This window comes from Nipponia nippon, unplaced genomic scaffold, assembly GCF_047370975.1.
Source record: "Nipponia nippon isolate SJK-2023a ecotype South Korea unplaced genomic scaffold, ASM4737097v1 scaffold_1, whole genome shotgun sequence".
NCBI classification, from domain to species: domain Eukaryota; kingdom Metazoa; phylum Chordata; class Aves; order Pelecaniformes; family Threskiornithidae; genus Nipponia; species Nipponia nippon.
The window spans coordinates 43,704,723-43,731,200 of NW_028262290.1; the positions used below are offsets into that span (position 1 = coordinate 43,704,723).

At 36.8% G+C, this 26,478-nt stretch overlaps 1 long non-coding RNA gene across 1 annotated transcript in view; it reads right to left on the minus strand.

The window, feature by feature from the left end:
* Positions 1–6,087: 6,087 nt before the first annotated feature.
* LOC148057350 (uncharacterized) overlaps positions 6,088–26,478 on the minus strand; it is a 40,995-nt gene continuing 20,604 nt past the window's right edge. The window contains exons 2-3 of the long non-coding RNA XR_015702973.1: positions 8,473–8,602; positions 6,088–6,132 (exon numbers count right to left, since the gene is read on the minus strand). This is a non-coding gene — a long non-coding RNA (uncharacterized LOC148057350). The remainder of the gene's footprint in view (positions 6,133–8,472; positions 8,603–26,478) is intronic.

Consider the following 26,478-nt stretch of genomic DNA (forward strand, 5'->3'; position numbering starts at 1 on the left):
ACCCTCTTTACAGTAATGTTTTACATATTAGGAGGCTGGTAGCATGTCAGTCTTCTTTGGATAGATTTAACAGAACTGTTTCTTCAGCCTTGTGCAGTCCTGTTCTCCAGACCACCTTTTCTCAGTGTTTTTTTCTGAACTCTTCTGAGTTTGACTCATAGCTTTATTGAAGTGGGATGTCCGAAACTAACCATCAATGTGCAGATCTGCAGTTTAATGTCTTCTACCTGTAGAACACTCTAAGCTAGATGTTGCTTCAGTCTTGCAGCCTTAACATATGTGATAGCCAGGACCTCAAGTGCTCTCTCAAATGGCAGCTCTCTAATGCTGTGTATACACTTCATGAAATTATGAAAACACAGAAAGTGATAGTAAACTATCATGGCTGGAATGCCTTTGCATGCTTTGTAAGAATTACTAAATGGCACAAAAGGAACAGAATATAAACTTGAAAGAAACTGTCATCGTGAAGTTACCAGATGCCTTTTTGTGCAGCAATCTCTGCCAAAAACATTAGAGCATTTGATGTCGGGGAGACAGCTGAAATAAATGAAAGTGAAAAACTGAAGCATCAAAGTGAGAAGATGCTGCGTAAAGATTTTTATATTCCAGTCCATAAGTAGCCTAAAAAGTCAAAGTGCATCAAACACTACATACAGCAAGCTCCTTTAATGCTTTGTAGAAGAGGACAGCAAACTACAGCAAGAGCTAATACCCTCACAGAACAGTTTTGTTTCTCCAAACATAGGGTCCACCTGTGCCCTCATAAAAACGAAAATTTGCAGTAAAGGGACTTTACTTCAGCCTAAACCTAGGAATCAAATATCTGGGTATGGTGTATTTCTCTAAACAGTAATTTAGAGATGGACATCATTCTGCTTAATAACCAAGTAAGATAAGAATATTCTGGAGTGGTAGTCATCTCTCAAATGGCAAAAACTTTCTTGTTTATCTTGGACAATACCAGTTCCTGAGGTTAATAATAATAATAACAACAACCCTAAGTTTACTGTCTTAAAAAGGGACACTAGCTGGTAGAGCACGTCTAATTTGGATTAGAAGAGCCATCAGATTTCAGGCAGTATGGCAGCCCTGCAGAACTGTGCAGTTCTGCAGCCGTTTCTACATCGGGAAACTAGCATTCAGTGCACCACGCTAGCTCCTGCCAATAAAGTTGTGAGGGAGGACATCAGACCCCCTTAGCTTCATTAGTAAATCTACACCTCTTCTGAGGCTAGCTACTCTATTGACTAATTAGACATTTCTTAGTTATAAGGACTTGATTTTTATTTTTTAAAACAAAACAAAAAACATCTTCAAAGGAAAAACTATTTTAAAAATGCCTTGTTTAGGAATTTGCTTTATAATTTGAAACCACAAACAAATCAAAAGTCTTTCAAACCATTCCTTTTTGCACCATTCAACACAAAACAAACCCTTAACAAACAAAGCTCAAGAACTCTTTTATGGGGACAGCAATTCTATGCACCTGTAAAAATCTCCAGAGAACTTCATCAAGCTTCATATGCCCATTGAATCTCAGTGTATTGTATTCAGATTGAGACAAAAGAAAATGAATGGAATCCATTCTTTCTCCAGCTTTATATCATCCATTCCCCCTCATCCATTGACTGTGTGCACTCTGTCATTGTCCATCCTTATCACCTTGCATGTGGACTGATGAAGTGTTCCTACAGTTGCCTCCGAGTATCCAGGACAAGAACAGTCAGATGCGATGTGCCTCACGTCAAGTGATGGGTAGTGGCATTTATTTACTATAGTACCAATCACTTTTTAAAATTCTGCAATTTGATTTTCTTTGGGTTTTTTAACATCCTCTGCTCTTATTTATTAATTAATACTTTTGTTTACTTTCCTTGATGTATGTCTTCTGCAGAGAAAAATAAACAATAATGGAGACTAAGGGTTTCAGTAAGTTCTGAGGAGGGCTAACCTTAGATGTAGAATATCAGAGAGGCTTACTCTGAGGGCTTTCAGACTTACCCCATTTATGTCTCATTTACCACACACAGATGCTGCCCAAGTGCAGTCTCTTTTCTATACCAAATGTGATGGAAATGAAGTTTGCCTGTCTTTGTATGCAGTGTGATGTAAAAGGCTGTATACAGCTGGTAAAGCAGATAAGGTGGTCTGTGGAAATCTGTTTGTCTGAAGCACCTATCCATAGCATGCATGCTGGGATTGGTATTTCCAGGGTTGGAAACAGCAAGAGTCCTGGAATTAGGTAAGTGACTTTATGTAGAAGTGTATTGAAAAACTTGCCCTTGACACAAGGCAGCATGAGACCTGCCTTTTAAAAATTCACTTTACAATGTGTTGTACCCCCCTTATCTTTCACACATCTGATTTTTGCCCTTTTGTGAATAAAATAAGAAAGGATTCATGGCATTACTCATGTCCAAACACAATGCTGTTTACTCATCGTTAACAGGTTCTACTTCTTTTTCAGTTGGATAATTTATACTAAAATAAATAACCCTGATGTACTTAAAATATTACCAGGGAAACTGTCAGCTGCTAAAACCCACATTATTCTTTAGCTGGAAGCAAATGTCTATGAATACTTACTGTTGGTTGGGACAGGGTTGGGTTCTTTCTGCTTCTGGATTTTTTTTTTCCTGCTGGAAAATTTGTCATCTTTCATGTCCAACTCTTTGCCATAAACCCATCTTTTTTAACATAAAATATTATAGTTTAGGAAACTCTAGAACTCTCCTCTATTTACATGTTTCCAAATAATGCTGTATTCAAGTGAAGTGTTTCTGTTTCTAGAACATTCAGATTGACTTTTCCCAAAAGGAGCAATGCTTAGCTCTGCTAGTATGATAACTGGACAGAGCTAGCAATGAGTACAGATATTAAAAAAATGGATTATCAATATTAGGGTTAGCTTTTGACAAGTATAGAATAACCTTTATGGAGGGATCGGCTTATGAATGAATGGAGTGATTAATAAGAAAGCAATCAAAATGTAAAACTAAAATATTTGCTCAAGGTCCAATTCTTTCTGAAATATATCTGCTTCAACTCAGGGGATGTCATTCTGATACTCTAGATCCTTAGATTGAGACCCTCCTTGCACTGAAGTTAAAAAAAATTTCAGCTGGCGTCAACAGAAAGCAAAAATTCCTGTTCCCATCAGTGCAAAGACCTCAAATGTCAAGTTGTTCAGATATCAGAAAAAGAGAAACATTACTTGTACAGAATCTAAGGTCCTGTTGACATGAATGTTTCAGACTTGATTTCTCACATGTAGTTCATAGCTTATATTAAAGCTATAAACCCATATTGACCTCAAAGAGCTGAAGAGCTGGCTCAGAGAATCAAGTCTGTGAGTGTTGAATTGATAGGCTTGCCCCAGTAAGTCACACTTACGTGAGAAAGAAGAAATTTTGCATTTCTCCATTGATGTGCATTCACAAAAGCAGATCTGCTTGGTGAGGGAAAGCTATCTGGCTAAACTCTACCAAAGGGTGAACCAGATTGAACAGACACCCTACCAAAAGAGACTTTTGGTCAAAGATGAATAATGTGTTGGGCTGCGTGATTTCAAATTACTTCCATAAACTGCACTGTTAGTAGAGGAGAGCTCCACTGGGGAAGATGATGGCAGACTTTTCTCAGTGGTGTCCAGCTCGGCCCAAATTCGAGCCACAGATCTGCTACCCCTGTGTGAGATGTTCTTCAGACTCTCTTGCCTTTGGGACCTGCTGTCTTAAGCGAGTGCTGTGGTAAACATGACCCAGGATTCATGTAGTGTAGTGGGGTTGATCTGGAGCAAGGGTCGAGCCAGCTTCTTCGGCGTCCAAATGGGAGATCTGGCCACCATATATGACATTCACTATTCTGTTGTGGATCTCTCACTTTGCTTTTTTTAATGTGTTGAATACGTCTCTTTTGCCAGCCCATTTCCTCTGCAAAGGTTCAGCAGCTGGAAATCCTCAGCCTGAGGAGAAATGCTCTGGCTAGGTCAGCTGCCCAGTCATAGGCATTGTACCATTTCTGTCTTTTGCCCCTGGCTCACTTGGCTTTGTTCACTCTATTTTTCATGAGCCGTGGGCACACGTGTTCATGAATTGTGAGACAGTCTTGGACAATGCCAAACTACCTTTGAGATTTGGTTTGCATGGCCAAGTGTAGTCATATCAAAGTACTTTAGAGAATCTATACCCTTCCATTTTAGAGCCTTGCTTGTGACAAACAGAAATAATACTACCTTTCCTCTGCCTGTCATTTGTAAGCAGCACAGGACAGAAACTATGTCCACTTACATGCAGATACAGCAGCTTGAAACACAGAGCCATAGTGTCCTCTGGAGCAGAGCAGGTATCACTGGGATGTCATCAGATTCCCTGTTAATGTTACAGGTTTGCATTAGGCAGGAACCTGGTTTATGCTGAGATTTTGCAAATGCCACTGCAACAACGTGTATTTTTAGTAACCATCTGCAAAATAAGAATGATGACAGTTTTGGTAAGCAGGAATTTTTAATCTAAAAGACAATTGCCAAATGATTGAGAAAACTTGAAATTCTACACACCCACCCCATACACCTTAGAGTTTTGCCATTCACCACATTGTGAAAAATAATTTATTCTTGGTTTCTTGAGGCTAAAGGAAAGGTAAGAATTTTGGTTTTTTTCCCCAAAGAACAGTATTTTACCAGATAATTTACAGTTTTGCCTCAAAGTAAGTCTTATAGAAATACCTGTATGATGAAAGAAGCAGGTATCCATGGTGACCAGCAATTTACTGTCTTTTGTTCTCAATTCTCACTTCAGAGAAAGTAAAATAATGACTCACTATTTTGCCTAATGGCTAGTTTTTTAACAAGACAAGATAAACTGCAAAATGTCAGAACTGAGTCACAATTTAGTTGCTAAAAGTATTAGCTAAACTCATCTCTGGCAAAACACCATCTTCAATGGAATCACCTTATCGATGACATTATTTCATTCTAAATAAAAACAAGATATAGTAAGATATTATACAGGAAGAGGTAAGTGCCCCACATGTCTATTTGAAATCAATCAAGGCTGAATCCTACCATCAGCACAGGACCAAGAAATAGCTACATGAACATCTGCAGTTTCCTCACTTTTGCTGCTGAGGTGGTTGCAAACCCTATTGATGGCAGAGCTGAATTCTTCCAAGTTCATGTTAACATTGTTGTCCTATTGAAATTATATTAATGCAAAGATTATTTTATACTTCTGGTTTTCTTTGTGTAAGAACCACAAGTTCTCATATTCTTACTACAATTTTTATTTATATTTTTAACTCTCACACACAGTTTTAAAAGACAGAGAAGATGTTCAACAGCTGAAACCTGGGTGGCTTTCCTCCATGTTGCACTAACATGTACAGAGAACTCCTTAGGTATGATTAGCGAAATAAAAGGAGAAATAAGGAAAACCCTTTTTACTGAAGAAATGTAAACCCTGGAACAAATTGCCAAGGGTCAAAAGAACTTGCCAATTAAGCATTTGCACAAACACCGAAGCCTTCTGAATTACACGTTATGGTTAGATTGCAATAGATTCAGGAGTTACTCTGGGTCCTGAACTTTGAGGAAAGAAACATCTGAATAGGATATACTGAATGTATTTATATGAGTTGTTCATTTGCCCTCCTCTTGTACTAAAGAGGCTAGTCCTTTACTTTCTAGCTAGAAACTCCAGCTAGAGCTAGTTTCTACCTAGCCATTTCCCAGTGGCTAATGGCCATAATTGAAGACAGGTTACCGGGTTGAATGGACTTCTGGACTGATCCAAACTCAGTTGCTCTTAGACTCTTTGATCCTTAAATATTCAGCTATGCAAATGAACATAACTTCAGAAAACCAGTGGAGATGAGGTATTCTGCAGAATTATATAACCATATTCATAATTATTCATTAATCATAAATGAATATTTAACTATTGGTTCATAGCATTAAGATCTAAAAGAGTCGATGGTAGCTGTGAAGTTTATGTAGTGTCAAGAAAAAGAAAACTTCTACCTTTTATATTTTCTCACTCATTATGTACAAAGATGACCCTTGGACTTCTGATGTGCTGTTACCGTCAAGAGATGTAAGGTGTGCAGGAGGTTTGCTGTGCTTGACATGTGCTAGACTCGACATGGAAAAAGAAAAGATTTGGTGAGGACGTTGGTGTTGCTTCAACAACTGGAAAAAACATTTAGCTTTAAGAGATATAATGGTCTTTCGTGACATTTAAAGTATTTCATTTGCTTCCTGTCATCTGTAACATATTTTATTTCCACTCTGTATCCACAGTGTTGGTTTGAATCTCTGTGCTTGTCTTACCCTTACTTAAAGGAGCAAATTTTAATATAGTTCTTTGTATAAATTACTGCATAGTCTTAACTCCTGCATACAACTGAGAATAAGACACAGCTTAGAATTTGAATAGAAGCAAGTATTTTATGCCACAACTTTGAAGAATTCTAAAAAACTGAACTTAGAACAGGTAATTTTATTTTTATTATTTTTATTATTTTTATTTCATTATTTATTTATTTATTATTATTTATTATTTTTTATTCTATTAATTTTATTATTATTATTACAAAAAAAGAGACCAGTGTTGATAGCAGTCGATGAAAACTTGTCACTTTTGTACCAGTGGATATACAGAAAATAAACATACGGGATTGTCCTGGTTTCAGCGGGGATAGAGTTAATTTTCTTCCTAGTAGCTGGTATAGTGCTTGTTTTGGATTTAGTATGAGAAGAATGTTGATAACACACTGATGTTTTAGTTGTTGCTAAGTAGTGCTTACACTAGTCAAGGACTTTTCAGCTTCCCATGGTCTACCAGGTGCACAGTTCCTTTTCATTACTATTATTATTATTATTGTTGTTGTTATTATCATTATCATCATCACCATCGTCATTATTATTATTATTATTATTATTTTATTTTATTTTATTTTATTTTATTTTATTTTATTTTATTTTATTTAAATTATTAAACTGTTCTTATCTCAACCCACGAGTTTTCTTACTTTTGCCCTTCCAATTCCCTCCCTCATCCTGCTGGTGGGGAGGGTGAGCGAGCAGCTGTGTAGTGCTTAGCTGCTGACTGGGGATAAACCATGACAGGGATGTACCTTTTGGTATTCTATTTTTCCAACATTACAGAAGATGCTACAGTGGAATAGAACAGCTGTCAATAGCAATTAAAATGTCCTTTTATTTGATTTATCAATCTAGAATTTAAAGAAACTTTTCTGTAAACTGAAAATGAAAAAGTGAGGAACAAACACTGCTGCCCTTCACAGAGACTAGAAATAGGACTGTGTGTCTGAGTGCTATTAATCCTGCAGTCTGACCACTTCAATTCAATCAGTCTTCTAAATACAAAAGGCAGATCACAAGCAAGCAAAGATTGTTAAGTCTGTGCTGTCTGGCTAGCAACTCTGAATTCAACATCTGCTTTTAGATAAATGGGGCTATTAGAACTCGACAAATTTGTTGCCACGCATAGACATAGGTGTCTAGCAAGCTATACCTGGTAAATATAGCCCTTTCAAATTGCTTTTCAAATAAAATGAATGCTTTTCAAATCTCCAAAACCAATATAAAAAGGTACGGTATGGATCTGCAGAAATCCATACACCAGTCTTTTAGCACAGGATCTCCCTGTCTGCACTTAGCTTACTTTTTTTCAGCCTTTTGTTATGGGATACATCAATCTGGTTTTGATCACAAGTGATTTACTTCGCTGCTCATTCCATCTGCACAGCAAATGAATGGTCCTCTTAAGCTTTTCATTTGCTCAATAGCAAAGTATTTTGCAGATTTTCTCATTTTCCCCCAATAACTCTCAAATTACTTTTCATGGCGAAGATGTGATGCTGGAGATGCCCAGATAGGCAGCCTGGTAACAATGGTTTTTCAGATTTTCAACTTTTCCCTCTCAAAGAGATACTCTCTAGTATCATTACAAATTATTTTCCAAAAAATCATTTTTCACAATTGTGTTTCCTGAGCATCACTTATAGTTGGTTTTTACTTAAAGTAGGTCAAAAGCAAGCTTTGCCTGAATGCTCTTTGCAGTGCCCATAGCTGTCTCACAGGCTGTAAATAATCAATACCATTATGGAGCCACATGGGAAACTAAACCTTTCTTACCTAACCATATGCCCTCAGAGAACAACTGCTCAGCAATAAACAATGGATAGTAAAGAGTTAAAATGAAACTCTGGAGAACAAAAAGGAGTTTAAAAGTAAATTACACAAACTGATCTATGAGTAAAAATGAAGGCTGTCTTCTCCTTTCAGGGTACTGTGTTGTGATGGGGACTAAAGCCAAGAGATCTTTGTACAAGGTGTCAATACTTCAGTTTGCTGTGCTCTTTTCCAGAACTGCAATATAGCCAGAGTCCAAACAGCAGCACCCAGGGGTGGGATTGCTGGAGGAAGTTTATCTTCCACACCCTTACCTGTACACTGATGCATTGGCTTGGCATTTGAGCGATGCCAGAGCTGGCTCCAGGCTGCTTTGGTAGACACTTTAAACTGCGTACTCATCTTTCCTTTCCCTCCTCATAGCCTCAGAGGGGAATCAAACACCTGCAACATATAGGTCATAATAAAGTCCCTGGAAAACTTTTCCCCAAAGCATGTTGACAATAAAAAAAAAAAAAAAAAAGAAGCCTTTTATCTGTGAGAATGGGGAGAGTATTGGGATGCCTACAGTGAATGAATGGCATATTTTTGTCCTCAGTCCTCAGAATCAGAATAAGACAATGACTCATTTTTAGAACAACAACTTGTCAGATCTAGCCTTCCTATTGTTGAAACAAAATACTCTTTTGTTATCTGATTAAGTCCAAAAAATGAAAAATACTTGCCAGAAAGGAATATTAGTTTATCCTATTAAATGTCAGCGCTTTAGGAGTGTGCAAATACATCTCTTTCTTTAATCAAGGAGCTGTACTTGACACTGAAAAATTGCTCTGAGCCCTGTGGGAAGGCCAGTATCAGGTGTATGCTAGCAGGAAGAGGCTGAACTTTTCCTTCAGCTTCAACATATTAATTGCCTGAGTGTTCTGTCTGAAGAGCCTCATATCTGTAGCTAGGCGAGAATAGTACCCTGGTACTTGTATGGGAGTAGAAAAGGCTGGAGGTCTGGATTTTCTGCTACCAGTTGTCTTAACACATAGTGACTCCAGGTGGAATCAATAAGTGGTTGGCTTGGTAGGACTTGCAGTCAGCCTAGTGTTGGGACGCCTCATATATTAGAACCAGTCAATACCCTTTACAGCTGCTGTTTTTAAGATGAAATATTTCATTGACATCTTCCTGCAGGTCCTGAATTCTCAGCTATCTCACCGAGCACCCATCACCAGAGCAAGCTGTCCTCTAAACGTTAACAGTGCTGTTCTCTAGGGATTACCTGGTTTTCTGTATCTAAGCCTTTCATGATAAAGTAGCTGCAATTTTTTAGCTGTGGCATGAATATAACATCGTTATTTACTATAATGATCCATATTAATCTCTTACTACATTTATGTGTCTTTCTATTCTATTTATCTTTCAGTTGCCAACCTTTATAATTACACTTCTCCTTTGTATCAAAAATTATGTTTAAAGGGACTTCCTGTGAAATAAAACACCTCAGTGTGACCAGGGCTTTCACAGACTTTCTCAGACATTGGCTTTGGTGTGGAACAATTAGTATAAACAGATTTTTCAATATGACTTGCAGGAACAGCTCGTACTACATGGTTTGAGGAAAAAACTTTCTCTAAATAGAAGCCAAAGTAGTTCACAAGCTGAAATTAAAGCTTCTGGTGAAAAGCATCACCAAGGGCAGTGCTGAGATCTATCACATTTTCCTCAGCTAATGTAGAAGTGACTGTGAAGCTCTCATCTTGGCACTCAGAGTGCAGGCACCAAACCATCATCCTCATTAATTCCACCAGAGTATCCACCCACCACAGCCTACTGTAATGATGCACGGCACACTGCCACACCATCTTGTGCTCCACAGGTCAATAAAGTTACTGGCTACAGGTGGTGATTTGCCACGTCGTTATTCTTCAGTAATTCAAAAAATCCAGTCATGTTTTTACAAGTAACCAAATCTGTTGCAACTGTTTAATATTGTTTTCCAACCCCTGTGCTCCTGTGAAGCAGAAACTCAGCTCAGAGTTTAGAAGTTTACACTTCACGCCTTTCTCACCCTTCCATCTGCCTTTGGTTTAAGGCCAAAGTTACTGAATATAGTGTCCAGCTTCTGGGACTTGCATGTCACTGGAGGGAGACTTGCACAGTTTTGAAGTGGCAATATGATACAAATTGGTGTAAGCTGAGCTGGTGGCTGGACTGAATGTTTGTGAATAATGTAGCATATTTTTCACAGTTTTTGGAAAGTTCTGAAGTGTTTCTTATTCTGAAACAAGAAATAAAACTAGATATGTAATTGTCAGGAGCCTTGATTACTTTAGGGGCTTTGTTGCAGGTGCAGTGATATTAGATGATAACATCCAAAGGTGAATATGCAAGCAATGCTTGACTCTCTAAAGATGGAACTGGACAATGCTTTCCCAGGAAAATCAAATTTTTGTTCATTATATGTCAATGTTGATTAGAATACACTGCCAAGAATTACAAGCTATCTAATAGGACAAATGTTAGAATAACTTTCTCATTATTTCTATTTAAAGTTTTTGCTAATTTACTCAAAATTAAAACACAGTAAATCTGTAAAAAACATGCTAATATAATATTCACTTTCTTTACAGTATTATGTCCAACTGTGTATCTAATATAGTCATATGTAATATACTAAATAATAGTTTAAGAGTGTATGTTACTCATGATCTTTTGGTCTATGCTATGGATAAAATATAGCTGTATTGTCTACTGTGGCCTTAAAAGCTGAAGTTTTGAATGTGTGTTAGCTTACATGTTTGTGAGGCGCATATCCCACTTTTCTTGGGACTTGCTGATTTCTATGGATGGAGATCAGGAGCTGAGATCTAATTCTCACTGAGCTATGCTGTGTCATTGGTTGTACACTAGCCTGTGAAATCAGTGTCACAGCAAAAAACACTTTTACTTTTTTTTCCACCATGCTAAAAACTTAGGGGTTTTAGAGGGGCGTCTTTGTTCCACTGCTGGGCTCCACAGTCTGATGGATGTCACAAAGCATCATGGTAAATAGGTAACAAACTCTCTGGAGCTGAACAGAATGATGCACAATGATCGAAGAGCCTATTTCTACTCACACCTCTTTTGTTGGTGGCCACCCAATTGCATGTGGATAGTCCCACAAAGAAGCAAATGAGGAAACATACATTTATAATCTGTGCCCTCAAACCAGTTCTCTGATTCTTTGCCCTCTATTTTTATTAACACCTTTGTCAACTATTATGACAGGTTTAGCAGCAATAGAGCAGAGTGCCCTGAAGGATTTATGATGCTAGGACATTCAGGAATTTCAGTCTCTTCTCTTCAGTCACTATTTGCAGTAAAGGAAATTTCTGGTGTATGTAAGAAAACCATTTTGGCAATGAGAGAGGTCAATCAAGGCAGTATTAAGAATATAAGTGCAAATGGAAAACATGCTGATTTGCTAACAGCACAGTTCATGATGCTTTTGTCAGGAAAGAAGGCATTAAAAGAACTGGAGAAAGGCAAAATGGATACAAAAATGTCAAGAGGTACAGTAAATGTTAAATTCCAAAGGAAATATTTTCCTTATTAGCAATACAGCTCTTTTTGTTTTGTTGCTTACTGTTTTTATTGATCAGTTATTGTATTTCTTGAGGCCTGCATGCTGACTGAAAAAAAAAATTTAAAAAACTTATTCTGCTCTTTGCTGTTGCTTGAAATGTTCAAGTCACACAACTACTGGTAAACAAGTTTTTTCTAGGAAATGGTGAGATGATGGAGAAAACTTTCCTAAAATGATTCAATCATTTTATTACTTAGAAGGGGAAAGAGATGTCTGTGTTATTAAATAATCATAAAGCGACCACTTAATCCTGATCTTCATACCTTTTTCCACACACTTCAGATATCAAAATGTCTTTATAAGTTGCACTGCAAGACATACCCTTCCTGTCCTCTCTCTGTCCAGTGCAATGGACAGGCAGAGGAACAAACAGTTTATCTCTTCAACTGAATATTTCTTCTTCAAAACACAAACATTTGACAAATACAATGCATTAATCTGGAGACTGGGAGAACTGCAGACACACTCAGATTAAATGATAATAGCAAATAGACTTGGCCATCTCTTGTGGCTCAAATGACAATATGTGCAAGGCCTAACAGATAGTAACGAGTTGCTAATTAGCTTTCTTTAGTATTGACTGTAACTTTGAAGCAAAGCACATCCCTAGAGTCTTTACAAAGTTCTTTAACTTCCAAAAAGGCTTCTGGAGAGCCCAGAGGAAAAACTTTGTATCTGCAGTATATAAGCATTGCTGGAAACACTGAATTAAGATCCTTAACAGCAAAAATAGCATAATTCACTTTGAATAGTCTTTCTTGATACAGAGCAGTTACTTTGACTTTTCTGTGACTGCATTTTCCTTACAGATTGAAATGCCATAAACCAGAGAGGACTCAAGTATGAGAGCAAGCAGGGGTGCAGCTCTCACCTACTGTTTGGGGAACCACTGTGGAAGGGAGAAAATAATTCATTTCAATGCTTGGGGCAAAGGCTATTTAGAGTAAAACCACTTAAGAAGTGGAAAATATGTCTCCTGCATCCTCTGACTTGACACCTGTTCCCTGTACTATGGCAGGATGTGTATGTGTGTGTATTTGCGAAAACAAAATGCAATCCAGCTGTGATAGTTCCACTTCTTCTGCTATGATTTGCAATCTATATAGACAACACATGTGCAACTTCACTCACCTGGTGGCAGGGGAAACCCCCCATCCTGCCTTGAATATAAAATGTTACTTGGCTTCATGATCTTTAAGACTAATATATCACTCAGGTCCTTTTAAGTAGTGGAAAAGCATTATCTTCATGCTTAAAAGTCATGTTAGAGAAATAAAATGTATTTCTTCATTCTTTAAAAGCTGATTAATGCTACCATCACTAAACTCATTCACCAAAATGAAACAAACTGAACCCTAGACTTAATGAAACATATATAATTTCTTACATTACTTCAGTATCTAAAACCCTTTAAATAACTTTAGAAACTAAGAAAGAAATGTCCCATTCATTAATATTTCTTGACAAGTGAAAGAAACCATTAGAAGCAAGACTAAAAATTTGTTCTTGAATTGTATCTGTGTGTATCTGCTGTAATTTGTTGTGCTTAGATCAGTGACAGATCTGTGCCCACTTTGTTGAAATGTTGCATACTTTCACCATTGCAGTTTTAATGGAGATACCAAGTACTTAGTGGAAAGTAGGAGCCTAGCAATTGAGTGAATGAAATCTGGGGAGGGTTTTTGAAGAGCTGGTTCTCATCTACAATGAAACTGTACATTGAGCACTTGCAGGTAAAATATATGAGAAAGGTAACTCTTAAGTCAACTCTTAGATATCCCTGAAAGAATCAATTACAGCAAACTAAGGGCTTCTCTCAGTTACGTCAATAGTAGGACTCTCAGAAACAGGGATCAAGAGAAGACTGGATTTACTCTTTCTCACCGTACTTTATTTTTCTCCTCACACACAGAGGAGAAAAGTAAAATAAAAGGGGCAAGAAAGACAGATATTGAAGATCTGCAGAAATAAGCAGTCTGTTAGTTTTCAAGTTAGTCTAGTGTTATTCCATTATGGCTGCTTTAAGATCATTCTGGTGTTTAAATGGTGCAAAGATAGTGGGAATGAACTGGAAGCAAATCATGCTGAAGATGCTTGTAGTAACAGTTCTTGGTGTAACAGAACTTGGCAATTATTTTGTAGAAATATCTGGAATTCAGCATTTTATGCCTGAAAGTTTTTTTACTTAGCTTTAATAAGGAAAATTAATTTTGTCTTGTACTTTAGGTAAATGTCATAGCTGGGTTTAGGAGATTTGTGGCAAGATATAATTACCTTATTAATCCATATTCTTTATATCTGATACAAATAATTCAGAATTTCAGGAGGATTTTCAACCCAAAACAATTTCATCTCAGTATGGAAAGAAAACATTTTCTTGTAAAATGCTTTTTAAATTTACTTGCTTGTTTATCTATGTCAAATAGAGCATCAAGCATTAACATAATGTACTTGTACTTGAAATGCTATTTCACATAATGTAACAAAACTGGGATTTATTTTTATTCGTATTTCTTCTGGGTTTCAATACAGTTCTCATCACATAAGTCTCCTAATTGACTTAAATGTGAACTGGAATTGATCAATTTATTAAAGAAGCAATCATTAGGGCATTGGGGGATCATATTTGACACTTTCTACTTAAAGCAAAAGTATGGCTTTACACTTAAACACAAGTTTACAACTTTAACCTCCATATTCTGTTTTTATTGCTCTGTTCTTTAGTTATCACTTAGACAAACCAGGATTGTTTGTGCACAAACCAGCATTGTTTGTGAGATTCCCCTTAAGATGACAGAGCAGCTGCAAATAGCACAAACGAGATTCACTGGGAAGAATGTAGCATAAAGGTAATAAAAGGTTTTCAATTTGTTTTATTTGCAACTTTGGTTGGAATAACTTATTCAATCCTTCCTTATCAGTGAGCTTTACTCTCATCCCAGCTGCCTTTTTTTGCTTTTGAGGAGGTGTTGCAATGACAGAATCTGCCAAATCTTCTTTCTCTTGAAACCTGTGGACAATATTCTGCATTGGCTTTCAGCAAACAATGGGGGAGTTTTGGAAGTCTTTTTATATTCATTCCTATAGAAAAGCAAGCAAAACTCAGTGGGGTTAATGAGTGTCTTGGTATTTGGTTACAAAGAACTGAAATTCAGATTAAAAATCTTAAAAAACAGCTCCTATAGTGAGCTCAGCCTTTACTGGAAATGTGCCAGGGACTTGCTTTTTATAGAGTATTCTGCTAGGAGTGGCTTAAGTAAAAGTAAGATGTAAAATAGTCTTATTCAAGTACTCTTCCGAGACCAGACAGAGAAAGATTATGTGACTGAGGAAGAAAAGGTTGCTAAAAGACATTGGGTAATGACAGGTTGTTCCTATACCCAAGGCAGGAATGTTCAGTTTCATAAAATTTAATTAAGAAAAATTACTTCAGCTATGTGATGTTTCCCAGACCTCAGCCATCAGAACACAGCTTCCTTTTTCATATGTTTTTACTGTACTGGCCAATTTCAGTAACATTTTGCAAGGTCTTCAAATGTATTTGGTGCTTACCAATTTTAGGAAAATGATAGGTAGGAGAAATATAAGTGAATCACTGAAAGAGAAGTTTATTGCTTAGCTCAGGTATATATGAACCAGCTTTTTGAGTACCACTTTGAAAGCTGAAACTTAATTTTAAGTGACCCATATCCTCCATTGTGAGGTTTTGCATTTCTCCTGAATGGTTTTATTGCTGGAAACAATATCTGCTTGAGTAACATAACTACGCAGATTTTTTTTTTTTTTTTTCCATTAGGAAAATCGTACTGTGTTAAGATGCTGGGACATTGATTTCTCCCAGTGATATAACCCCCCTCCAACAATGCACTGTCTTGGCTTAGGCCTTTAAAGATTACTGTTTTTCAGAATTTGAATGGAATAGATACTTCTGCCTAGGAGCCATCACTGCTCTATGAAGTATTTTTATATGTTCATAGCGTGGATCAGGTGCATGCTACAAACTGAGGCAAGAGAAAGGGCACAGTAGACTTCACAGAACATTTTGCTTCTACATTAGCTGCTAGACAAAAAGGCAACAAAGCCAGAAACATGAAGCTAATGAACTGAGTTATTAACTTTGTGCCAAATTCAGAGTTGTTGAAATTCACTGCAAGACTGGTAGCATAAATATGGTCCTATTTCCCCAATCCCAAGGTAAACTGTGATTACAATTTTCCACCCATCTGGACTATGCTATGTGAGACTGTCTGCATGCTCTTCCCAGTTCTTGGTCTGAGTGCTCACTAAATGCAGTAAACATGTAGTGGCAGCCAGAAATACAAATTAGGACTCTATATGTGGAAAATGTCTTAAATTATTAGAAAATGGGATTAAGCAGTTGAATTCAGCTTGCCAGGTGATGTTGCAAAATATTTTCCAAGTGTTATCTGTGGGATTATGGAGAGAAATGTTAACAAGAACCACACTGTAAAACATAATAGATGGACATTGTAGTTTTAGTCATAATAACAAGTTTAAAGAAGTGAATCAAGCAAGAGTTAAGAAATGACCAAAAGAGAAAGCCATAGTCTTTATGGGTGTCTCTAAAACATTTTACAGGGCTGAACCTACAAATGTACAATTTCCCAGCAGATCTTCTCCTTGTCTCAAGATTGATTTATCCAAGGGGAGGTAGCAGGATGGCATTAAGGCCCCTTCCTGTTACACTTGTCAGTAGGCATAATCTAGGGGACTGTTTCTTCCAGATGCTGTACATATATAAAGTAAAGACAGTTGTCACCCCAGAAAGCTTGCAGAGTGATCTATAATACAGGATACAAACACAGATAAAGAGTGCCTGGCAGGGAAACATGCAATGAGTGGGACATGTTCCTGAGGCATAAGCAACTTAGCCAAAACTACCTTTTCTTCATTTCTGAGAGACAAGGAAAGGAAAGAGAGGATGGAAAAAGAACTCAAAGAATGGTATGTTTCCCATAAGGATTTACATCAGAAACGGATAGTTTAATATCTTACTAATAGAAGTTAATTTTTCTTCTTTTGGTGCTTTGTTCATTGCCATAAATTGATGTGACTGTCATCATGCATTAATTCAGATAATGGGGAAAAGGCAAACAGAATGTTTTGACAGAACTGCCTCTCTCTTGCAAGAGGTATTCTTGCTGTATGCTTACTGCTGTGCTTTTCAACTTCTATATTTATTGTTCAGGGAGGAGTAGAATTTGAAAGAAAAAAAAAATTCTGATTTAAAATAATTTCTGATCTGTGCTTCAATTCCTGAGGGTTTGTTCCAGGGTAATTTTGTCAAGATAGGGCTACCAGAGCAACTATTCACTCTACAGTACCACACAGTGACATGTATTGAGTAATATGATGGAGCAATGATGGTGCCACTGCATAGTCCCCTATCATGACATCACCAGCACTGAACCTGATGGAAGTGTTGGCAGTGTTGTGTGCAATTAGTTCCTCATTGCACTGTAGAGAAGCTTTTGACAAAAAATGTCAAGCTTTCTATAACTAACATTCTGTATGAGATATCTTGGGAGTTAACACTGGCATCATAGTTTTAAATACAGTGCTAAAACCATGCAGAACTCTTTTATAGGTGTAATGTAAATATTCTCAGTTATGGGGTCAGTAAATCACTTGAAGAAACCTTTGCCCTTATGATGCCTCTGCATTACAGCTTTAATATGCAACTAACATTTAATGATTAATCTAAAATTTAAAGGAATCCTGTGAAAACTTTTGTTTAGTATTTATTTGCATTAGCCTTGTAGCCTTATTGTTGCTCACAGCTGTTATTAACCTGCATATGTTTAATTTCAGCTGTGTGAATTAAAGTTTAATAATATCTCTGACATAAGGAGAAAAATAAGAAAATGCAGTGATTCCATGAAGGAGTAAATATTGTCTAAAAGTGTGATGTATTCATTATAAGATGAACCATGTCACAGCCTGTGGATTGTATATAAAAACTGCAGGTTTGCCTGTAGTGTTACCCTGCACTGGTTTACTTTGCTACTCATTTTCCATTCCATATTACTTATGACATAATTAAATAATCATTCATTCTTCTACCTCAGCCCTCAACTACACATTACCTGATATCTGAAGGGCCAATTCCTTCTCTTAGGCAGAGGTTCCTAGCTGCCGAAAGCAAAGGAAAGATATAATCTAGTTTTGAGTAAGTCTCAGATAAATAAGCTATTTATCACCTTTCGGTATCTCTTTGCTAGATGTCATTACCATAAAGCAAGGCTATTTTTCCTACTGGTGTACAGAACTAATATAAATTCTTGATGCTAGCAGTCATAATCACTAAATACATATTTTAACATTATTATTGTTGACTTTTCCTGTAAGTCTTTTCCTTTTCAGAGTTCTGTATCTCCTTAACCTTCCCAGCAGAGCTAGTGAGACGGTGTCAACACAATAGCCATCCTTTTTGGAAGATCACAGTTTCTCACAACAGCATCTTGTCCCATATCTCTCCAAATTATTTAAATGAGTTTGCTACAGATGTTTAGAACTACAGGTCTCCTGCCGTTTGCTCTAGTTTTTCTTCTAATGTTCTTAGTCAAAGCATCCTGGTGATGGTGGGAATGGCATAATGACAATGAGTCAATTTAAAGTTGAAAGCTACAACCCAACATTTTTATTTGTTTTCAGAAAGCAATAGCATAGATGTAAAAGGGACATAAGTGACATTAGAAATGTAATGAATTTCCAGCTGTTAAAAGGAATTTATTACTTCAGGAAGCTGAGATGAACAAATCTGCAATATGTTTACATGCTTTCTTTACTTCTAGGTGTTGGTGACACAAATGAATACTAACTAACCTTAAAAGCATTCAGATGATATGGTGTCCCAATTGCAGTGTGTTACACTTTCTGTTGAAGTATCTGATACTGGAACAAGGTTGGACTAAATGGTCAGTGGGATGAATCTAAAGTAGATTACAGCTAGGAGTGTAAATACCTCTCTAACACTTTGCTATTATAAAGCATAAATTAGTAAAGCTTTCCAGATTCTTTGATAGTTTACTCTTTTCTCAATAGGCTTTGAGACATGACTCCTCTGTCCCAGGATCCCCCACTGCCTGCTCCGGCTCAACATAAAAAATTCCCTTTCTCCTCTAACCTCTCCAGTGAGGTGATGCCCCATAACTCCCATAACAGTGATTGAAGATCCTCTGTTCTTCTTTCTGGGTGACCACAAGATGACAGAATTGCACTTCAATGCTGCTTTTATTACAGTGAGATGTTACAGACTGAGGTCTGAACATCTGTTCTAGTTTCATACAAGTGCAAAACTAGTTTGAAGTGGATCCAGCTCATCTAAAAATTATAAACTTTACTTACTACCTGGGATTCTGCTGATCAGACTATGGTAAAAGAAAATCTCTTGGAAAGGCTGTTTCTAACCACACAAACACAGAAGAAATATGAGAGGCAAGAATAAGACTTATTTGTTCATAGCTTGAATATAGGTTCAGATTCCTTAGAAATAAGTTCATCCACTCAAACTGGCTGAAAAATTGCATGTAAGAATTGCAGAAATCAATAAGCAATTTGTAGACAGGCCTATTTGGAATTATTTGTAGTTTCAGAAAAATGTCTTCTAAGGTCTGCCACTCAACCTTTATTGACACTTCTTTTTTCCTTCAATACCTGACCAGATGTCCCATAGGACTCTGTTTAAGACTGAGGTAGGCCTGGGGCTGCAAGTACTACAGAGAAACCAGTAAAAACTGAGGATTTGACTGAGCTAACACTTAACATTTATCAGAGAGGCACAGATTTTAAAGTGATTATGAAGAAATGAGAGCAGTGCATAAAATCAGCCTAAGAATATAAACTAGGTTAGTGTGTAACAACTGAAGAAATGATTGTCTCTTATATGCTTTTTGATATCTCAGACACATCCCACCTGTTCTGGGAAGACATTAGATGTCCAGACTGTGCTTATGCCAGAAGTGGCCAAATCACCAAGTTCAAGTCTGCTGCAAAAATTGTTCTGCATGGTATTCTTCTAAAATAGAAGAATCAAATCTGTAGAATCAAATTAATTTTGCCTTAATGACTTTTCTTTGCTTATTTTAAATGGTGGAAATAGACAGGATTTGTTTGTGGGAAAGTTGTTTTGTATACTTTGACATGATTGTCATAATTTCTGTTCGCTGCTCTATATGGCAAGTTGTACAGGAGTAAACACCCAATGTCACTTCTAAGTGTAATGTTCAGCTTCAAACCCCTGAAGCACTTTTCTTTTGTAAAACTGTGGCTAGTTTTTGCTTTCTTTTTCCATCACATTGCCAGTCATGAAGTTTGTGTGCTCTGAGGCCAAATAACAGTCAATGGCTCATTAGTGTTCATTTAATCAAGCTCCAATTCACAAGAAGACAATAGCTATTCAAACCTGACATATTGTCAGGTAGGAATGGGTGAACTATGTAGCTAATAAATGTAGTAATCACTGAACCTACAGGCATATTGTTGCTTTTATAGGTAGATAATTTAGAAAGAAATTAAGCTCAAGGGGAGAATATTTTCACAGTGTATGTCGGAATAGATGATATCTGGGAAGCTTTTTATTACAACGGCTCAGTGAAATCTAGTTTCTTGATTTTACAGTGTAGCTCTGAGCAATAGCTCAAAATGGTTCCTGCCTCAAAGGTTCTGTACCCCTCCTGATGCTGTTGTATATTAGAAGAAATTTCTGACACAAACTTAATGTTTCCCAATGGCAACAAACTTCTTTAAAATACCATTGTTCAAAAAACATACAGTACCTTGGTTTTCTTTTCTCATACAACTAACAATAAGTTAATATGTCCCAGGAAATGTAATTTTGCAGTACTGTAGGCAACAATAAAATTCCAAGATGTAATGTTCTGTATAATAACGGATATTAGGAAATGGTTTCTTAGCTGCCTGCTAAAAAATTTTACTTCCTTTCTCCTAAAAAATCTCTGCTTTCAGACAACAACAAAAACACACACCCCCAACAGATAAAAAAAAAAAAAAAAACAACAAAAAAAAACACCACAGAAAAATCCAGCTTTGACTTGCTTGTGGCTCTTTTTTCTTTTTCAGCTTGATCCTGCTCAATGCTGGCCTGAACTGTGACTGGCATTTTTTCCTCAAAAATGTTTTTTTTTCCAACTTTTCTGGAAGGAGATAGAAGGATTTGGGCTGATTATCTTTTCAGTAAATTTGTAATCATTTTCAGAGGGAATATTGACACACTGAAAAACGTAACATTGTTGAGTTTTGGAAATAATATTTTCACATATATTAGGTCCTCACTCTATATGTCGTTCTTTTCTCTAGTGTAATAAACTGAATAATGGTACCTAACCATTTAGTCTGCATGTTACAGAAACCCATTTGAAACCCCGATGCCTATTTGACAGGAGTGATGAGCAGTAATAGTTACAGCTGAAGTCAATGAGAACTGTACTATAGACCACCAAGTAGCTACATGAGGAGCAGTACTACGGAAAGGTTAGTTCTTAGTTGTCATTAATTTGCCACACAAGTTATAAGAGGTTTTGTGGCTTTTAATAGGTACCACCATACTTCTTCATCTCTCCTAATTTCAGTTAACCATTTCTGAATTTATATGATCTCATTGTATATAGTCATTTGAATGTACATCATATATTGGACTTAATGTCTCTCTGACTCTATGGGAGCAACTTGGGATAATGTCTGTCTTTTTTCACAGGTTGATCATATTACTGAATTGTGGTTGGAGATTACCTGCCATACTCAGGTCATTCTCTTTCTCAGTAACCTCAAACTGGTTGGCATTTACAGCAGCAACAAAAATGTAATTAAGCATCAAGTACCCTTCATATTCCTACAGAACATTTCAGTTTTCTTCTGTGTTGACAGTGCTCCTAGCACAGGATTATCAGCAAATATCACTGACATCAAATAACCTGGTGCATGTTTTGTACAAAAAATGTAGATGAAAATACTAAGACCCATCCCAACTGCCATCCCTGGTAGAGAAGTCTCTTCAGGCAAATCATAGAATCATAGAACACTTTGGGATGGAAAGGACCTTTAAAGGTCATCTAGTCCAACCCCCCTGCAATTGGCAGGGACATCTACAACTAGATCAGGTTGCTCAGAGCCCCATCCAGCCTGTCTTGAATGTTTCCAAGAATAGGGCATCCACCACATCTCTGGGCAACCCGTTCCAGTGTTTCACCACCCTCATTGTAAAAAATTTCTTCCTTATATCTAGTCTGAATCTACCCGCTTTTAGTTTAAAACCATTGTCCCTTGTCCTATCGCTACTGGCCCTGCTAAAAAGTTTGTCTCCATCTTTCTTATGAGTCCCCTTTAAGTATTGAAAGGCTGCAATAAGGTCTTCCTGGAGCCTTCTCTTCTCCAGACTGAAGAGCCCCAACTCTCTCAGCCTTTCCTCGTAAGAGAGATGCTCCATCCCTCTGATCATTTTTGTGGCCCTCCTCTGGACCCACTCCAACAGGTCTATGTCCTTCTTGTACTGAGGACCCCAGAGCTGGATGCAGTACTCCAGGTGGGGTCTCGCTAGAGCAGAGTAGAGGGGCAGAATCACCTCCCTTGACCTGCTGGCCCCTTTCAGCATTCTCTTTCATCCCACCAAATAATTCACTTTTCATCACCAGCCACTGTCAATCCATAGTTTTGCTGGTTGCCTACATATTTTACATTTATTCCATATATCATCATCTTCCTTTTTCTTTGTGAAATCTGTCCTTCATGCAAAATATGGGTTTTCCATCAGAAAACAAATAAAATAAACATTTTCCATTGAAAAGAAATTGTCTCCTGTTCTTACTATTAAGTCACTGCATCTTGTTGGAACTCTGAAAATGCACATAATCCTTTTAAAAAGCTTAAATGAGAGAAGTCTTGCATCCATTTTGGCACAATAGGGAAATATTACTGTTTAATTTTTTAACATATATTTTTATTTTTTTGTCACTAACCTATACTAGAGATTTTGAGCTAGTGAACATTCTTTCTCTGTTCCCTGAAAAGTTAAGATTTTGAAGTACTGGAAAACTTGAATGGTGACACAGGTAAATATTGACAAAGCAAAAAAACCCAATTACTTGTGAAACAGTGGCATAACACTGTCATCAATAGAAACTGGAGAGGTGGTGAAGAGGCCTGCTTGACGGGAGACAGAATGTTGTTCAGAAATTATGATGGGAAGATTCATCTGTTCATAGATTAATTGCCCTCTCAATATCTGAATAATTCTGAAGGGACAAAATTTATTTTATACTTCAAAGCACTGAATCAAGTTTGAGTTTAAAGGATGTGTAACATAGTCAGATTAAACCTGAAGGAAATAATTTTCAGACACTATTGTGTGGGAGATGATATAGATGTCTATGAGACAGAGGAGAGAGATATCGCAGTTTGTCATTCTTAGATGCAAGAATGTGTTCAAATATTTTATCTTAATTGTATTTTTATGCTTGCTACTGTAGATCACTTTTAAAGGCACTATCCTTAGTATGACAGTCTAGCACAGCTTGCTTTTACTGAGGAAAGTTGAGAAGGTATGAAAAAAGCTGTGATATTCTTTAATATTTGTTGAATAAAGTGCCAGAAGGAAGATTCAACATTTTTCCATGTGTCTGCTTTGAAATGCAAATTCATTTCTATAGACATTGATTTCCAGAGGAATTAAGAAGTTTGATTAAAGACTATACAGTCAGGTTGGCTACCGAAAATAGTATGAGATATGAAAATAAGGACATAGTAAGATAAAGATTTGCATGATTTGAAGTTTTAAATGGAAAGTCTGTGCCACGTTCTCTTTGACTATGTGATAACAAAACTCTTTGGAGATGTTTCATAACCCTAGGTACATTCCTAATGTCTTCATTCAGCTGTAGTTGTTAACTTCAACCCACCTCTTTTCTCACAGTCTGACTCTCTCAGTTGCATATATATATATTTTTTTTTGTCTTCTAAACCTGTTGTGAAGGTATCAAATTCCTATTGTAGCTATGGCATACTAAAGTGATTCTATATTGGTCTTGAACTTACTTATAAACATGAATCAAGCTTCTGAATGTACTTGATTCCAAATATTGATCACTTGGACCTTTTTTTTTTTGAAAGAGGTGGTGAGGCAGCATCTATTACAACAGCTGTCAATTTGAAAGCTGAATTTCAGCACTGGGTTTTGAAGTAAACTTAGAGAAATCTTTTTTTATATGCAATATTTTTGTAAGACATCATCTAGAACATGATTCTCTTAGCAAGTCCTAACACCTCCAGCTTCTCTGATTTTTAATTTAAAGGCAAGTAAGGAGTTCTTGAGTTTCCTCCATAAAGGCTACTCTTTAGCTTCACTTTTTTATGTTGATGGCACAAGTTGACAGGGCTGACAAACTTGCAAGGTTACTGGTATGGCATCTGTAAACATGTCTTTGGAGCTTATAAAAATATGCCTTCCTTGCAGAGTGTAGTGCAGTTAAATAAGTGCTGAGGAGACTGGTTGTTATAGGTTTTTTAATAAAGACTAGGTAACAGGGTCTGAGAAGTGTGTAGAGGGAGAAAGGGGAAAGATGGCATTTTTCCCCCTCTTATACAAAAGATAATGGCCTTTATAAATAGGGAAGCAATGGCTGGGGCCAGGGCCACCACCCAGCCATCCAGCCTGAATTCTATTACTTGAAGTATTCTGCAAGATGGATGGGATTTCTTCATCAGAGTTGTGTCTTTCACTTCAAGTGGAAAGCTGTGACATGAGTGTACTCATACCAGGTCATACATATCTAATTGTTCACTTCCTTGAATAATGTAAAAAGTTATTGGGATACCTGCTTCTGAAGGCTAATTACATCTATTGTGTTCTGCTGCCTTAGTAGCATGGTTGTTCCTTAGCTACTGACTAGAAATGATTTGTTTGGAAACTCAATTTGACTTTGGCCTCAGCTCAGAAAAGCTTTCTGAGCTTACAGCTCAGAAAAAAAAAAAAAAAAAAAAAGCAGTGTTCATTAAGGTTGCTAATGATGAAGTTTTTACTTTGAGAATTTCTCAATACCTCTCTTATTAGATGAAAGTGTCATTTCTCTGGTGCAGAAAACACCACACTTGATATAATCTTGTAGGTAATTTCAGCCCACAGGCTTACTGCTTCCCTGATTCAAATACCATCATCCCAGACAGATGAAATTTATTACTCTATGAGGCTTTTCTCAGGAAACAGGGATAAAAAATAATTTATCATGCTGCCTTTCAGTGATGCCTTTTAGATGCATTGTTAAATTCCAGCTTTCTCTCTGTGCATGGTGAATCTTAGTAGTTTCTCATAATTCTATCCATAGGGTATAAGGAATGGCCTTTTTATTTGATTTTTTTGTCCTCTATTTTTCTTTGTAAGTGATCAACCACCCTGCGATATTCAATGGCTTTCCTTTATTGCTTTTAATGTGAATATTTCAACAAACAAAATGGTTATTGTTGTATTTTACTATTACACTTCATGTAATAGTTTTTTACTTCAATTGGGCATACCAACTAAAAATAACAAAGATTTCATGAGTTTGAAGTACATGATATAAATACAATCCATTCTATTCAGAACAGAATTACAGACGTACACCACAGATCTGAAGCCTTATTAAACTTATGTTGTATCTTCAATTGTTTAGATTTTAATATTTAGACTGTCAATTGAATTACTTTGATTGCAAAAGAGCCTGACTCTGTCCTCTATGCATTCATATGCATAAACAGTTCCACATATAAGCTCTGATTATCATTCATAACAAATAAAAGAACTTTACAATAAGTCAAATACAGAATAATACAGAATAATTTTTTTCAATATCAGTGGCAGATGATTTTTAGCTTATGGTGATATAAAATATTGAAACATGACTTTGATCTCTTGTACCTAACATATAGTTGCAAAGATTTAATGTTGCCGAACAGCTTGCTTGGATGCCTTTCCAATGATTTGCAAAGCCTTAAGGATTTCACAGTGATTAACTCTACCATATGCTTTTTTGAAAGGCCAATTTTGCCAGGCCATCAGTTTATATGCAGATTAAACAGGCAAGTGTGAGCAAACTTTCAGAATCAAGCAAAGTAAATGTCAATTGCTTGTTACTACTTTTGGTTATCTTCTTGTAATAGGAAAGTTACAAAATAAGGAGGAGAGATGGGTAATAAATGAAATTCCCATTAGGAATGACAGTTGGAGTAGCAGAAAATTCTCCTGTTGTCATGGGTTGTTGCTACCAGTTATTTTACATGTAAATCGTTTCACTCATCTCTGGTTGGCAAGTTTTCTTGGCACTGCCAATATTTATGGTGGCTAATTCTCTAAGCGAATGCTGAGAAATATTTTCCTCTCTAACTGTTTATGAATGACTTGCATTTGGCACCAGAAAAAAAGGCAGATTTCTAAATACAAATTAGAGATTTGGGGCCCTGGAAACGGACAGAAGCAGGCAGGAATGAATAAATATGCCAACACTCAGCTAGTAAGGAAGATGGTTAGAGAAACCCTCCTTCTGCAGCAGCTGATTATCCAACAAGACAATAATAAAAGTCCTGCTGCTCTGACCGTAGACAATGGAGTGAAGCAGAATAGGTACTGGTTTGTAGGAAAATGTGAGGCGTCTGTCATAGTAGACTTCAAACCAGGGCTGGGAAGTCATGAATCCAA